The 10,216-nt window shown below is 39.5% G+C and overlaps 1 protein-coding gene and 1 pseudogene across 3 annotated transcripts in view; one reads left to right on the top strand and one right to left on the bottom strand.

Moving 5' to 3' along the window:
- Positions 1 to 5,455, bottom strand: part of LOC109396722 (40S ribosomal protein S8 pseudogene) — a 54,677-nt pseudogene extending 49,222 nt beyond the window's left edge. The window contains exon 1 of the transcript XR_002126895.1: positions 5,212 to 5,455. The product of XR_002126895.1 is annotated as a 40S ribosomal protein S8 pseudogene (transcript). The remainder of the gene's footprint in view (positions 1 to 5,211) is intronic.
- Positions 1 to 10,216, top strand: part of FANCC (FA complementation group C) — a 260,271-nt gene that overhangs the window by 70,211 nt on the left and 179,844 nt on the right. The gene's annotated exons all lie outside the window — the stretch shown is intronic.

The following is a 10,216-nucleotide window of genomic DNA, read 5'->3' as shown; positions in this document are numbered from 1 at the left end:
CTTGTCTTGTCCCTGATTTTAAGGGGAAAGCTTTTAGCCTTTCCCCATTGAGTATGATGTTTGCTGTGGGCTTATCATATATGGCCTTTATTATGTTGAAAACCTTTGATTGTATCCATCAAGTACTCTGTCTTGATTAACATAATTTACAATTTTTTCCCCTTTACTTTGGGATAATGTGTATATGGTAAATGCATATCTAGAAATTAGATGTTTTTTGTAATTGTGGAGAGTAACATATAGAAAAGCACACAAAGATGATTTATACCTTAATAAATTATTGAAATGTTAATACAGATGTTGTTGCTATCAAGGTCAAGAAATGGAATGTTGAGAGCTATTCACACATACCCTTTAATGGTACTTCTTCCCTTCCTCTAAATAAAGGTAGCAGGTTTCCTGACTTTTTTTAGGGTAATCATTGAAGTTTAGTTTTACCTGTTTCTGAACTTTATATGTAAAGAAATCATGTCTTATGGGTTGATTTCTTCTCAACATTATGATTATCAGTTCCTCTCTATGCCTGTAATGGTTGTTTCTCACTGCTGCATTGTATTTCCTTGTATGAATATATCACCTTTTATTTATTCATTCTAGTCTTGATTGGCAAGTGGTTTGTTTTCAATTTGGGTCTATTATGAATAATGCTTATGAACATTCTGCTAGTATAAATAAACAGTAAGCTTGCAGTTTTCTTTGAGAGGAATTGTGCAATTTGTAGATTTTTGTATGACTCTATGATTTACTGTGTTAAAATTTCCCACTATGATTGGAGTTATTTCTCTTTGTAGTTATGTCAAGTTCGTTGTTATACTTTGAACTTTATATTTTATTTTACATTTTCATACTATTAGGTGCATACAAATTTAGAATTGTTACATCTTCCTGATGAATTGAACATTTTATCATTATGAAATCACCCTCTTTATCTCAAGTAATGCTTTTTGCCCTAATGTGTGTTTGAATTGATACTGTTTAGTTGATTCCTTTGGTTAGGTTTGTATGGTGGTTTTTCCCCCACTGTTCTTCTATTAACCTCTCTAAATTTCTGTATCCTTATGTTTTAGATTGTCTTTTGTAAGAGCATTTAAAAAAAAATCAAAACTGATTAATCTTTTGGTTTTAACTTGGAGAACTTAATCTGTTTTCGTATTGTATATCTACTGGTATTTTTGAGTTGAAATCTAACATCTTACTTTGTGCTTTTTATTTATCTCGCCTATTCTATATTCTTTTTTTCTGTTGACTCTTGCTCTTTGGGGGTTAAGTGTTTTTTTATTATAAAATTTTCTCCTCTGATAACTTGGAAATTATATACTGCTTTTAATCTATTAATGGATACCATAGATGTTCCAATATGCATTCTTGAATTATTAAAGTCTAACGCTCTTTTATCCTCCTTTTCCTAGAAAATGCAGTGACCTTAGAACTCTTAACTCTATCATTCTTTTGGCTTATATACTACAGTTTTTATATATTGAAATTTCTGTATTTTGAAACCTCAATGATACTATTCTTATTTTATATAATTAATGTTAATTTACATTTTCCTATGTAGCTACCATTTTTGTTGTTTTTCATTTCTTCTCACATTTCCAGACTTACATCTGGGATCATTTTTCATCTACCTAAGAGCATCCTTTAAAGCAGGTTTCTGGTGGCAAATTCTTTCAATTTTAGTGTGTCAGAAAGGCTTTATTTCACCTTTATTGTTGGTCAGTACTTTAGCTGGGTATAGTATTCTAGGTTGGCACTTTTTTCCTTTCATGGCATCGAAGATATGTTTTCTGGCCTTCTCACTGTATTTCTGTGTATCTTACTCATTCTATATTTTTCCATTGTTTTTAGTTTCTGTGTTTTATTTTGGATAATTCCTTTAGATAACCTCCAAGTTCACTAATTTTTCTTTTCATCTGGGTCTAATCAGTTACTAAACCCACCTGTTGAATTCTTACTTTTTTTTTTTTTAAAGATTTTTATTGGGGAATTCGGGGATGGGAACAGCGCTGGGGAATTGGGGGAAGGGGAACAGACAAGTTGCTGTCCTTTTGTTCTTCAGTCTAGTTGTGGAAGACGTTGCTTCACTGGCCCAAGTTGGCACCATCATTGCGCTCTTCCTAGGTGAGGCAGATCAGTCACTGGCTTCTTGACGGCTGCTCACTGCGGCTGCTGGCCGCTCACGCTGGCTGCTGACAACACACGGTAGCCCATGGCAACCCAGTGCAGCAGGGGCTGCAGCCTAGGCCGCCGCCGGTGACTCAAGGCAGCCCAGCTCCAGGTCCAGCTGTGTTCAGCATCTTAGCTGTAGAGGGCAGTGTCACTGGCCCTCATATGTGGGATCCGAACCGGGGCTCTCTGGCGTCCCAAGCCAGCTCTTAACCAACGCGCCACTCGGCCAGCCCTTGAATTCTTAATTTTAGTTATTTTGTTTCTCAGTTCTAGAATTTCTACTGTATTCTTCTTCACAGGGTCATTTTTTATAGTTTTCAGTTTCTTAATGAAAGGTGTGTTTTATCTTCATGGGGGACCCTCTAAATTACTGTAAAATTTTGTCTAGTTTTTGAGCTATCTGGAGTATGGCTTTTTAAATTTTGTCCATTGTTGTGGGGTTCTTGTTCATGTGTTCTTTTCTTCCTGGGTATTTGATTCTCTTTAATTTTTCCTCTTATAACTTGGAAATTATTACTGCCTTTTAATAGTAAGTTAATGTAATTTTTATTGTACTTGAAAAATTCTTTTTAGAAACAATTAGAAACCTATGATGATGTTATCTTCCTCCAGGGAGGATTTTTGTTTGCATCTTCCAGGCACCTGGCAGCACTAGCCACCTAGGACCACTTTAATTCATTTTCAGTTTCACGCTTAGGCTATAGTTTCTTTGTTGGCCAGTTTACTTCTGAGTCCCCCATACTCAGGATGCACGGTAATGGGCCCAGCCCTGAGGATAGGGTAGTTAACCAAGAACTCATGTTGGAAGGCTTGGCCTACTTTTACTCTCTACATCACGTTGGAAGGCTTGGCCTACTTTTACTCTCTACAAGGCTATCAAAAGAGCTGCGTTGCCTTTTAACTTACCTCTACGCCTGTGCAACCAGATGTACCAAGATCTTTCTCTGATAATTCCACACTATCTTTTTGATTCTTTGATGATTTTGAATTATGTTTTTATATTTCACGTAGCCTTATAGAATAACTTGGAGCAGGAAGGTTGGTTTCCATTATCTGAAATAGAATTGATATTGAATGCAATTTTAACTAAGTATGTTTACATTATATGTATATATCCGGTACCATATGTTTGTTTGCTTATCCTGGTCAATCAATAGAACTTATTGTAGATTTTCACATCCAGCTATTTCAGAGTGGCTAGGAGAGCCAGGTAAAACATCTTTTGAAGACACTGGAGAACTGCAAAGGTACTCAGGACTCAAGGGATTAAGATCCTGGAGTGAAGGGAAGAATACCGAGCAGACATTCTATAGCAGCCTCTGGACATTTGCCATTTCTTGAGATCTGGGAGAGACCTAGAACCTGGAGAGGTCCTGTGCTGAACAATTTCACGGGACAGTTTCATAGGTTTGGAGAGACATACATTGGAGTTCTAAAGGAAAAGATATTAATCTGACTACCTAAAAATGTAAAACTTTTTTGTACATTAAGAAACATAAAAGTAGGAGAAAGGATAAAATTAGAATATCACTATTTTTCAACCCCTCATGGATCTAAAATTATCATCAATAGATCCCAAACCATAAGGGAAAAGGTTAATGGTGAACTTTATAATGGCTGGCTTAGGTTGACAATACCTGAAACCACTGGCCAGTTTCAATATTATGCTACATGGGACAACCCAACATTATGTGCCTTCAGATTTGACTCAAAGAACAAAACACCACAAAGGGAGGATTCTTGCAAAAGACTTCACCCTGAATCTAATGTAACCTCTAGATATGGCTATCAGTTTGTAAGCAATATAGGATATTAGCAAAACATGTTAACACCAAAAGGAAAGCAATCAGCCAAGTGCACAAGTGTGAGATATTATATAGGTCAGTGTGTTGTTTTTTCCAGGGTAGAAATGATATGAAAAGGTTTTAAAAAGGGGGTAATTGTTACACATTAAAATGAGACTCTTTTACATTATTTTGTTACAAATTAAAGGAGAAATATGATTACTGTATGATCATATGGAATGTGTAGATCGTATTTAGGTCGAAATATAAACAGTCCAATGTAAAGGGAAATTTTTGAGAAATTTGAATGTAGAGGGGCTATTAGATGGTATAGTGGCTTTATTGGGTGTGAAAGAGCTATTGTAGTTAAGTTTCTTTTTTAAAAATCCTATAAAAAGAGATACAAATCAAAGTATTTTGGGTAACGTGATATGATGTCTGTAATTTGCTTTAAATATGGAAAATTTGAATACTTGAACTGGTTGATGGATACATAGGGGTTCATTTAGCTGTTTTCTCTACTTTCTGTACATTTAAAAATGCTCATTAAACAGGTACAAAAAAAGAAACATCATAAACAAAGTTTCACTTGTACCACATAGCCTGTGTTTAAGTAAGAATGTCATAAGCTACTCTCATTGGGTGAATGTCTGCGTATATGAGTGGTGTCAGACAAAGGGGCATAAACCTCATTTGAATAGTATATTTCCTAGCTGTTAATTTTACCTGTCAGTGTGTAATTCTCCCATTTCTAAGGAGGCACACCTTGATCCATAGTCTTACTAAAACTATATGGAAAGGAAGAAGAGCAGTTTTTGAGAGCAAAACTGGGGTGCATATAGATTAAAAGAACAGAAAAAGGGTGCTAGGTGGGCAAAACCCACTGATATCCCCTATCTTTGACATGTTAGTTACTCAGGACATTCAAACCTACTGCTTTCCACATACAGAATTTTTAAATACTTTCAACAACATAACTTAGCTCTCTCTTCCTTAAGAAAGGGAACTAACCCAAAGTACTGCCTGGCTAATGCATCTATAGATAGCTTCAAGTGCAGAGTTCTGGATAATGTTAGCTCCTCTTCCCATCTCTGTTTTATTCTGTGAATTATAGACTTCAGAAAATTTATCTACTAATAATATGTTACCTATGTGCAGTAGTAGGAGAGGAAAACATGAAAGAGAAGGGAATTAAAAAAAAAATTACATGACATAGGAAGCAAGGCATATACAGATAGCGTCCAGAAACCTCACTCACGTAGTTTGACCAAGCAGGCGTAATTTGCACATGATGACAGAGTGTTGCTGGGCACGCCCGGCTTTGTGGCTTGGAAGATCGGCCCAGTCTGCAGGCGGGCCTGCCATAGGCTCTTCCCAGAATCCAAATCACCCGCACATGCTGTAGACGCTATCGGGTATGCCGGGTCAGATGAACTGAGTAAGCAGAGTGCTTCAGCACGGGCCAGCTGTGCAGCGGCTCTTGCTCTGGGCCCTACGCACATGTTCTCATTGCGAGGCAGCTTGTCAGATGCAGATAAAAGATCTAAAACCTGTGCAGTATATGTTGCCTTCAGAATCCCCGAGATATCAGTCAAACATTTTGCCTCTTAGCTGCTGTAGGGTATAGCAGTTATCATTCACTTTATTTTTCGTTTGTTCAGTATTACTATTTTTCAGTAATACGTATACGTGGTATCAAATTGAAGGGGTACAAAAAGGTGTACTATAAAGCCCAAGTTCTTTTTCTGTGCTTATTCAGCTACCTTGGTTTCTATACTGGAGGCATCCACTGTTTCTTGTGTTATCCTCATTTGAAAGGGCATGTCCTGGCTTGGCACAGACATTAGATCAAAAGAAACTTCCTAAAGGTACAGGCCCTGTATGTTCATGGGATTTATATCCTGCCATCTGAAATGTAAGCAAGACACCTGTGTCTTCCTGCTCTCCAGGTTCTGTCAGCCTCATACCTTCCATGTGGTCGACCAGTGTAATGGGCTGTGTCCTGAGTTGATATTCCTGAGGCAGGTGAAAGGCAACTGCTCTCTCATGTCCTCAGTTGATCCCAACAGAGAAATACACTTACCAGCTTCATAACTGCCTTCTGGGTGCTGAGGGTGGTATTAATTTGCTCCAGTCAGGCCCCGCATCTGAAAGTTTGAGTAGGAGTCACCATTTGATTAGGTTTGTGACAGCCTAATGCCATTGACTGAGACCCTTTGGCCCCTCAGTTGGGGAGGTGGGGTTTCTCCGTGAATCATCAAACGAGATGTGCAGCATTGTTGTTCTTTAATAGTCCAGTGACTTTCACCTGGCCATTCCTACTAGAGGAGCATAATGAGTCATAAGCCCTGACTGCAGGTGACACCTTGTCCCATGGACTGCTGGTTTCCAATTCCCTAATACGAACAGGAGTTTCCCTGCCATTTTCCATGACTTGGGCCAGTAACCAGTTCTCAGTTCCCTTCCTTTCTCGAAAGTTCTGTGTAGACTGTAGCCCACTATCTGGTATCAGTTTGTACCAGATACTCTTATCAGTTTCAGACTATACTTGTATCAGTTTTTTGTGTTCTTTGATTGAAAATCAGAGAAACCAGCAGTGGTTGATTTAAAGGAAAAAAAAGGGGGCAAAGAATTTTGTGGAAGGCCCCTAGGCTGCTGACAGAATTAAAGAGAGAGCTGAAAATCCGTGACTTGATAGGGACGTAACATAGGGCAGCTTCCAGGGCTCTAGACAAAGGAGCCTTTGAATGACTTAGTTGCACCCTTAGGTCACTCTACTCTAGACTCAAGTTCCCAGCAGAGTCTGGTTTGCCTAACTTGAATCATCACCCCACCCCTTGGCTGATGGCACGAGGTGCCTTGATTAATAGACCCTCCAAGACTTGAGGAATAGAGGGGAGAGACTTTCCTAAATGAAAAGGGTGGTGCTGTAACCAAGAGAAGGGAGGAGAAATGCCCAGCAGGTTAAACCCAGCAGCTAGATGCCGATTCTGAAGCGTTCCCGTCAGTTCAGTGTTTCTCAGTAGGAGCATCATTGGGGCAGACCATTTTCCTCTGTGAGCAGCTGTCCCAGTGCATTGCAGTATGTTCACCATCCTTAGCTACTTACTGGTCACGAAATGCCAGCATCACTGCCACTTACTGCTGCCATCACAACCAGGGAACCACTGTTTCCTGACCACCACCATCTCCTCCTCCCCTTTCAGACAGGCTGTGGAATAGAACATCTGGACCACTGCACTGCACAGTCCCTAAAGCTGTTTCCATTTAAAGCAATCAGATGCGTTTCCATTGCTAAGCAAAAGGTTGTTTGTAATTTTGTCATAAAATAATGTTTCCTTTCTTTTCTATCAAAAAGTTCTTCAGTTTATTCCAGTTATAAAATAAATAAGTGATGGTGATGTAAAGTACAGCATGGTGACTATAGTTAATAATAGTATATTGCATATTTGGAAGTTGATCAGAGGGTGGATCTTACAAGTTTTTATCACAAGAAAAAAAATTTTGTAACTGTGGTGACAGATGTTAGCAGGACTTATTGTGGTGATCATTTCACAAAATGTGATAGTATGAAATCATTATGTTTTACACCTGAAACTAATGTTACGTCAATTATATCTTAATTAAAAGAATGAAATAAAAAGTTCAGTTCAGTGCCTCCAAATATCTAAACTGATACACACCTAGAGCCATGTGAAATATATAAGAAATTCATCAATTTGTTTCTTCAGTATCTTTCTTTATTTAAGGGCACCCAGGTTAGAGCCAGACTCTGAATTCAAATCCCACAGTTGTAGTTCTGCTATTTACAAGCACTTACTTCCATTGGGTATTTACATAATCTCACTTTGGGCAATTACATAATCTCGGTGCACCTGTAAAATGATGATAATAATAATTGTACCTGTTTCACAGAATTGCTGTGGGATTAAATTAGATGCATAAAGTATTTAATATAGTCCCAAGAGCATAGTAAATGTGTGTATGTATAAACTATCATATTTCTAAAATGGGATATTAATAATTTTTACATAAGTAACATAAAAATATCTTAAAATTTTTTTTAGGGGGGAGCTACCTTTTAAAAATTAAAATGCTTTATCTGGGAAAGCATTTTCTTATGGCATTTAGCTTAGAACTATACTTTGAAAAATATCAGTGAATTATTCATTCCTTCAGTTAATATTCATTGAGTGCTTGCCAGGCATGCAGCAATTCGAGGAAGACAGGAGATTTACATACCAGTGGAGGAAGAAGTAACTAAGTGAACAAATAAATGCCCAGGGTCATTACCGCCATGATAGGAGCTGTGTAGGAATCAGCAGAGAGGCCTGGAAGCAGGGAAGGGTTCGGCTTGTTGGTGAAATGGAGAGGCCTGAGCTACACTATGGTCAGCTGGGGAGAGGAGACATGGGAGGTGGGAGGGTGTGCTGGGATTAGGTTTTGCAGGGCCTTAGACACTGGTAAGGAGCTGGGATTTTTTTTTTTTGAAAGAGTTAGGATTTCTTTCCAAGGAAGCTCTTGGGGCGGAGGTAGTTAAGCAAGAATGTGCTGGGTCAGATTTACATTTGTGAAAGTTGTTTTTGTCAATTGTGTTAATTGAGTTGTTTTTTCTCTTTGAGAATGGATTGGAGAGGGGCAGGTGGGACCAAGTAGAAGACTCCAGGGAAGACATGAGTGAGATGGGATGCCAGCAGTAGAGGTGAAAGGAAGTGGATAAAATCTAATCAAATCACACAACAGGCATACCTGAGAGATATTGCGAGTTGGGTTTCAGAGCACTGCAAAAAAGTGAATATCTCAAGAAAGCAAGCCACACAGAGTTTTTTGTTTCCCAGTGTATATAACAGTTATTTTTATACTCTATTGTAGTCTGTTAAGTGTGCAATGGCATTATATCTAAAAAAGCAATGCACACACCTTAATTAAAAAGTACTTTATTATTAAAAATGCTGAACACCATCTGAGCCTTCAGTAAGTCGTAATCTTCTTGCTGGGAAGGTCTTGTCTCAATGGTGATGAAAATTAACTTCTAGAAGCACAGCAAAGTGAAGTGCACTGAAATGAGGTGTGCCGCTGTTGCAGGGAACCCAGACAAAGAGACAGGACACCAAGGCATGGGAAGCAACTTTTACTAATGCCGGCACTGGCTCAGCGGATTTACATCCAGAGGCTGAGCCCCGACCCGGGTGGGACTCGGGGCTATATACCCTGAAGTTTCCAGGTTGGCAGCTAAGATTTATTATTAGAACATGTGGCCATTGTGCCAGTTCCTGCCTGGCTTCCGGGTGAGGTAGGAATTTGGAAATATTAAATGTGGAAGTCTTGCTGACCATACAGTCCAGGAATGTCTTCGTCTGAAGCCTGCGAGAAATCCTTAGTGACCACATGGTCTGGGAAGGCCTTTGTCTGGGGCCCACTGCCACATTCCCCCCTTTGATGCTCGAACCCATATGTGGGTTAGAGAGCATCATCTCCTTTGACAGGCTGCTGGCCTAGGGGTTGGTACCTCCATAGCATGAGGACCTTAGCGGCAGTCTTACATTCTACAATGGTCTCTATAAGGGAAGAGGTAGAGCGACTGACAAGGGGGAGAATGCAGGGTAAAAGGCATGCCCCAAGGGGCAGAAGAACGATTCCAATTAACGTTTTAAATACCCCAGAGGTGGAGAACCATCCTCCAAATAGGCTCTGGGGATCCCATTGTGACTATTTTTGAACTGGGACATGGGCAATCTTTTTAATATTCGTGGAGACAGCTTTGCCAGTGTCGTCAATCTGTAGACAACAGTCCGACTGATTAAATTTGCCACAGACACCACCTTCTTCAGCTAGACAGTCCAGTGCTAGGCGGTTTTGATAAATAGCGGCCCGCATCTGGGTCTGTTGGGCAGCGAGGAGCTCTAAAGCTGTTGCAGTTTCATTGGTAATTATTTCTAGAACATCCTAGATAATATGGTTGAGCATGTAAATGGGGGTACAATATCCCCAACTCCCATCTTGAGCCTAAGTAGCTGGGCCATAATATTGGATGATTCGCTGGGGAGACCATTCATCTTCTCCCCAGGTTTGCTGCCCCCCCATATTGAGGGACCTTTTGGGCTTTTTTTTAAAGATTTTTATTGGGGAAATGGGGGATGGGAACTGCGTTGGGAAATTGGAGGAAAGGGAATAGAAAAAAGTTGCTGTCCTTTTGTTCCTCAGTCTAGTTGTGGAGGACGTTGCTTCACTGGCCCAAGTTAGCAGCATCATTGCGCTCTTCC

Source organism: Hipposideros armiger, unplaced genomic scaffold (genome assembly GCF_001890085.2).
Source record: "Hipposideros armiger isolate ML-2016 unplaced genomic scaffold, ASM189008v1 scaffold_539, whole genome shotgun sequence".
NCBI lineage: Eukaryota > Metazoa > Chordata > Mammalia > Chiroptera > Hipposideridae > Hipposideros > Hipposideros armiger.
The sequence above is the reverse complement of the archived record's forward strand: the minus strand, read 5'-3'. Positions and strand labels throughout refer to the sequence as shown.